Here is a 6,767-nt window from a genome sequence, read left to right on the forward strand (position 1 = left end):
GAAATGGTTTCTTGCAGTAATGAAACATTTTTGCATGATACAATGGTATTTTGCTTATAGCGTCGCACTCATGACGCACGTTTTATATTTTTAAGTAGTCAAGTATTGACCAGCTCTGCAATGAAACTCACAACAAGATGAAGAATTAATATCTCTGAAATATGTATTAGGCTAATGTCAGGCCACAAATACTAAATGGATTAATCATGATTGCTGGCTTACAACAGGGTGCTGCTGCAGGGCTGATCTTAGTTTGTTTTGGAGGCTTTCATACTGAATTTCAATAATATAAGATGTTTGGATTTCTTTTAAGTTTTTGTCCTTAATCCTGAGTTTCGGGGGGGGGGGGTTTGGAATGTTTACTTTTGGGATAATTTATGCTTTATACCGTATGCCATTATGCTTTATACCTTAAGTTACTGATATTTCTTTTCGGCCTTAACTCTGCCTTGATGTGGGTTTTATTTTTGTTTTGGTCTAGAAATTTTAATAGCTATTGCTCATTTGGGGCTTTTCATCCAAACGATTCCAGTGTATTTGAAGCTAAGATGCAAGTTATACAATGGAAATTTCTAATTCATCAGGGAAATGCAGATACCCTGAAGCAGAAACTCATCAGAAGTTTTAAGGCAGCAGCAGCATCCAGCTGTATAGGAAAAATATGTTTAATCCAAGCGAGTAAAGCTGAGATAATTGTCAGATGTGCAGTTTGATAGGAGAACAGTTTCATTCTTTTTTCAGCATGACAGTGGTGGGGAGGCAGGAAAAGAAAGCTGTGGGATTTGAATATTCAAAGCTGTTAATTTTCTTGGAACAAAAGTAACAGTGCGCTTGTCTTTGATCAACGATTTTTAATGTTAGCGTTATTTCAGATTCTGAGATCAAAATGCCATGCATCAAGGATGATTACCATAGAGGAATTATCCATATCTACACACATCCCGAATGCTGGAGAATCATCAATGGATAGAGAGTATGCCTGATTTCTACCAAACAGTTTTGAGATTTCAAAAATGTTAGGAATAAGAGAATCCTTAAGAACAATACATCCTGTGTATCAACAAATACATCAATTTGTTCTTCCATATTTGCACCCACTTTTTATTTTAAAAATTAGCGTATTCAAGTGAGTACCACGTATCAGGTGATTGACAGCTGAAGTAATACAGTACATACTAAAGCACATACAAAAAGGTTCTCTTTAATTAGATTTTTGAGACAAGCATGCATTCCAAAATGAGTGCCTTTCACATTTTATTGAATAAAAAATTTAATGAACACAATTTTTTCATCTAACAGTATTTGCCAATATATTAAAGTTACAGAATGCCAAAATGTTGAATAGTGCTTGAACTTCTTCCTTATCCTACTCTTCTGGTTTTCTTTTTTGAAGTGTTCCTTTATGCTTGTGTTTCTCATGTATGCAAATTGCATTTTTACACAATTTATACATACTGATATGAACAAAATCCCAGGAAATATGTGCATATTTGTGACAGTCAAATACCAAGGATTAAGCTGTAATTCCTGATAGCATACCAGATTTCCTTACTATATGCAAGCTTGGAGAAGAGCCATTCAGATTTATTCTGTGATAATTGGGACAAAACATTACTCTATCAGACCTTCTCCTTTGAAGTTTCCCTTCAAATGTTTGGTAAGAAATAGGATGACAACTTCCATAAATTACTTTTCTTGCCTGAAGATTGAATGGTTGCATTTCTGGCAAGAGATGGGGTACACCTGCCTCGAAGGGGAAAAAGGATCTTTGCTCAGGAATCACCACATCTCATTGAGAGAGCTTTAAACTAGATTTAGAGGGGGAAGGGGATAAACCCAGGCTTGATAGAGATAAGCCTCGGGTCACCACACTGCTGTTAGAGGGAGAGTGTGCTAATGAGGTCCTTCAAGTCTGCCATCTAAGTGGAAGTGCTGGATGGAGATGCACGTGGCAGCAAAGACACAGGGGTTATTGATGTGTTAGAAACCACAGAAGTGCCTGAGAGTGGTCACATAGGAGTAAGAGCTTCTCCCTAAAAATAAAGGCAGCAGGATCACTAGCCCACTGAAGTACATGTACACCACTGCACCCGGCATGGGCAACAAACGGGGGAGCTGGAAGTTCCTGTGCAGCAGGAAAGCTGTGATAGAGTAGCCATCACGGAGACATAGTAGGTTGACTCACACAACTGGAGTGCTGCAGAGGATGGCAATAAACTCTTCAGAAGGGATAGGCAAGGAAGGAGAGGCAGTAGGGTAGCCCTGTATGGTAGGGAGCGTTTGGCTTGTCTAGAGCTGAATAATGGTGATGATAGGGTCCCAGCTGACTGGAGGTTGGCCGATGATGCCCATTTACAAGAAGAGCCAGAAGGAGGATCCAGGGAACTAAAGGGCTGTCAGCCTGACCTTCGTGCTGGGGAAGGTCACAGAACAGATCATTTTGAGTGCCACCACACAGCATGTACAGGACAACCAGGGGATCAGGCCCAGCCAGTAGGGATTTAGGAAAGGCAGGTCCTGCTTGACCAACCTGATCTCCTTCTGTGACAAGATGACCCACTTGGATGGGGGAAAGGCTGTAGATGTTGTCTACCTGGTACTCAGTAAAGCCTTTCATACCATTTCCCACAGCACTTGCCCTGGAGAAACTGGCTACTCATGGCTTGTACAAGTGCAATCTTCACTGGGTAAAAAACTGGCTGGACGGCCAGGCCCAGAGTGGTGGTGAGTGGAGTGACATCCAGCTGGTGACTGAGCATGAGTGTTGTTCCCAGGGCTCAGTATTTGGGCCAGTCCTGGTTAATATCTTCATTGATGACCCAGATGAGCGGATCAAGTGTACGTACCCTCAGTCAGTTTGCAGCTGACACCAAGTCAGCTGGGAGCATGATTGGCTGGAGGGCAGGAAGGGATCTGGACAGGGTGGATCCATGGGCCAAGGCTAATGGTATGAGGTTCAGCAAAGTGAAGTGCCAAGTCCTGCACTAGGGTCACAGCAGCCAACCCCAGGCAGCACTACAGGCTGCGGGCAGAGTGGCTGGAAAGCTGTCCAGCAGAAAAGGACCTGGGGGGGGCTGGTCGACAGCTGGCTGAATATGAGCCAGCAGAGTGCCCAGGTGGCCAAGAAGGCCAATGACATCCTAGTTTGTATCAGCAATAGTGTGGCCAGCAGGACCAGGACAGTGATCAACCCCCTGCCCTCAGCACTGCTGAGGCTGCTCCTCAAATCCTGTGTCCAGTTTTGGGCCCCTTCACTACAAGACATTGAGGTGCTGGAGCGTGTCCAGAGAAGGGCAATGGAGCTGTTGAAGGGTCTGGAGCATGAATATAGTGAGGAACTCAGGGTTGTTTAGCCTGGAGAAAAGGAGGCTTAGGGGGGCCTTATTGCTCTCCACAACTGTCTGAAAGAAGGTTGTAGCGAGGTGGGGCTCGGTCTCTTCTCCCATGTAACAAGAGAAAGGAGAAGGGGAAATGGTCTCAAGTTGCACCAGGGGAGGTCTGAATTGGATATTAGGAAAAATTTCTTCACTGAAAAGGTCAAGCACTGGACCAGGCTGCGCAGGAAAGTGGTCGAGTCACTGTCCCTGGAGGTATTTAAAGACATGTAGACATGGCACTAGGGACATGGTTTAGTGGTGGACTTTACAGTGCAAGGGTAACAGTTGAAATTAATGACCTTAAAGGTCTTTCCAACCTTAACAATTCTATTGTATTTAAGGTATTTATTGAAATCCCAATATAAAACATTTTGTATATCATACCATAAATTAGGTTAAGATAAAATTATAAAAACAAGTACTTCAAAAACTACAAAAACAGACAAAATCTAAATACTACAGAGTTGAGCTAGTATTATTTTAGGGTGCAGGTCCCAAAGCGATGAAAATTATTAAAATATGGGGTGATAAAATATAAGATTAATTGCATGCACATAGAACTTTTTTCTTGTGTCAAATCTTGAAGAACTGACATCAGAGAGTATCCGGTTAGTTGAAAGACTTTTCTGGAGCTAAAAACAATTATTCTAAACCTTTAAGGAATTAATGAAGGATCTTGTTCCTTTGGGTGTATTTTTATGAGATGAAGTTTTACTTTTCAGAGCCTCAGAATAATATCCACAAGGAAATATGTAATTTCGGAAAGTTAATTTTGACCCTCAGATGAAACTTATAACATATGAAATATTTACTGTGACGTTTGGTTTGTTTTTAATTATGAAAAATTTCTTCATAGAAGGCTTTCTGAAAACTACAGTATTCTGGGAATTAGCATGGTCCAGTGGATAGGTCACAGGACTGCATCTCAGGAGAATGGGGTTTTCTTCTTGGCTTTTCACAAACCAGGAGTGCATAAACTTTAGCAAGGCATTTCTGCCAGAGTTAGTGCCTGTTTCCCTCTAGTAAGTAAGAAGATTGATCATTAGCCTTTTAAAAATACAGATGAAAAAGGATATGTAAGTATTACCAGTTTTATTCACTAAAGGTCATCGCTACATCTCTAGTGTGTCAGATGTTACCACCTTAAATAACAATTCTTAATAATGATGTTACAAAGAATGTTTACTCTCTTTTGCATAGTTTGTCTGTTTAGATCATCACAGACAGGAAATGGCTGAGCCCTTTGAGGGGATTATAAATATATTGTTTTCAGAACCCTTCATTTTCAATTGAAACATGTGTTCAACTCCTATGTAAATTTGTCCATCATTTCCTGTGTGAATTTCTGTTTGCTTTAGCCCAAATTACCTTAGGGCTTATGTATAACTGCAGTGGCATTACTTTGTTATAAAAGGAAATTAATTTATGTGCCTGCATCTAATGGCAAGCAATCTTCAGTAATTACAACCATCTGAGCTTTATTCTCCAGCTGAAGACAAGTTGCATTCAAATAATTTTAGGTTAGAATTGAGCTTATATTTTAATCTGTTTCTAAGGGAGACATTTTCAGATTGAGTTCTTCAAAGCTGAAGATCTAACTAGAGAAACATAAAGGTGTCAAAAAGGCAGATATTGTTCCAATTTAAACAAGATATATGTATTCTATATGGTGATACAAACTCCACACTAGCTCCTCATTATACCAATTCCTTTTCCATTCTGAAAATTTTTCTTATTACAACTAGGTAAAACTGTGAGAGTGGCAAAAAAGGTTTAATACAAATATTTACATAAATCATCATCTGGGGACAAATAACTTGTAAATAACATCTACACCTGTTTAAAAACAAAGTGAGTACTCAGATCTCTATACAGTGTTTGACAAAATAATGCTGAGATGCCTGTACATTTTCTGTTTCTGAATAATAGTAGCATATAATAATTTTTACTTTCTATTCTTGTTTCATCTATCAAATTCATCCCAATATTTGGCAAGCTGTTATTTTCTCTATAGTGAAAACTATATTTTGAATTATTTTTTACCACTTATCTTTGGGATCTTGCATTTCCCAAATCAACACTGTCATCTCCGCTGGAGGTAAGATATAATGTTCATTTTTTAAAAATTATAAACACAATAAAGATAAAATGCTTCTCCTAACAAACAGGTAGTTTTCTAATAACTTCACTTTTACTTCCAGGCTTTTAACAGATTTTAACTCTGCAGATCTGGGATGTTACTTCATTGTTGACTGAGGTGCTCTAATCCCAATTGCTTAGTTGTTCTGATTGTGCAAGTGTATAACGTAGATGATTTAAAGAGGTCCATCCATTTCAGTGTGACAAAATGAACTGTAGTAGTATGTTGTGTAACTAGGAATTGCTATCTAAAGCTTCAACTTACCTGTTCTGAGTTTTGCTTGCCCCAGCCTGTGTATTGGCTGGGTTGAGCAAAACAGGCTCAAGAAACTTAACAACTTGTGGGGTTTTTAATAGTAGTTTTAACCAGGGAACTTACCCACGTGAACCCAGTGGTGTTCCTGTCAGTAGAACAGAGGAAATAAAGCAAGAACTGTTTCTTCTGCTGGCAATGATGGCTTAATAGGGCAAAGACTTTCATTTTATTTGAAGTGCTAGAAGGACCAAAGGAAACAAATACAGATCTTAATTTTAGACTGAACTCGCTCTTTAGAAAGGCATTGTCTTTAAAGGTAGTTGAACTGTCTGATTTCTGCCATATGTTTGGTTGTCGGGGGTTTGGGGTCTTTTTAATTATAGCAATTTCAGGAAATTCGTTTGTTTTAATTGACTCCTTGTAAATATTAAAGCCTTTCATTTCCCTCTGAAATTCCTTGATGAAGTTGTCTGGCTGTGAAAAGCATCAGATTTTGCTCCTGACAGGAAAAAAAGCTGTGTAGTCTTCTAGTCTGTGTTGCTACAGAAAATGAGCCAAAGAATTGAACTGTCGCCTCAGTCAGTGCTGTAAGTTTGCTTGAATGCAATGCTTCTCCATTAAAGATTTCTTTTTCTCCTAACACAGTTTGTTAGCTTTCTAAAAGGAGACCTAAGGATGTGACTTAACCTTGCAGAAGGAAAGAAAAATGACATGTAGGCTGTTCTCCTGTTCTGAACTCACAGAGAACTCAGTGTTGTTACTAAATAAATGTAGAACCATTGTACTGTGCGTGGTGATCTGTGAATGTTCTTGGATTCGTGAAAAAGACATGGTCAATGACATCTTCCATGTAAGTAAAACAAAAAAAGCAACCTACCCCCTTTAATGAAATTTAAATAATTTCAATCCAAAGGAGATTAAAATCCCGTTCTTGCCTTTCCATGTGTCTTAGGAGGTGGGAACAAAATACTACATACCCTTGTTGATAGGAGATG

This window comes from Empidonax traillii, unplaced genomic scaffold (assembly GCF_003031625.1).
Source record: "Empidonax traillii isolate 1590-97213 ecotype Southwest subspecies unplaced genomic scaffold, ASM303162v1 scaffold1313:size132312, whole genome shotgun sequence".
Classification (NCBI taxonomy): domain Eukaryota; kingdom Metazoa; phylum Chordata; class Aves; order Passeriformes; family Tyrannidae; genus Empidonax; species Empidonax traillii.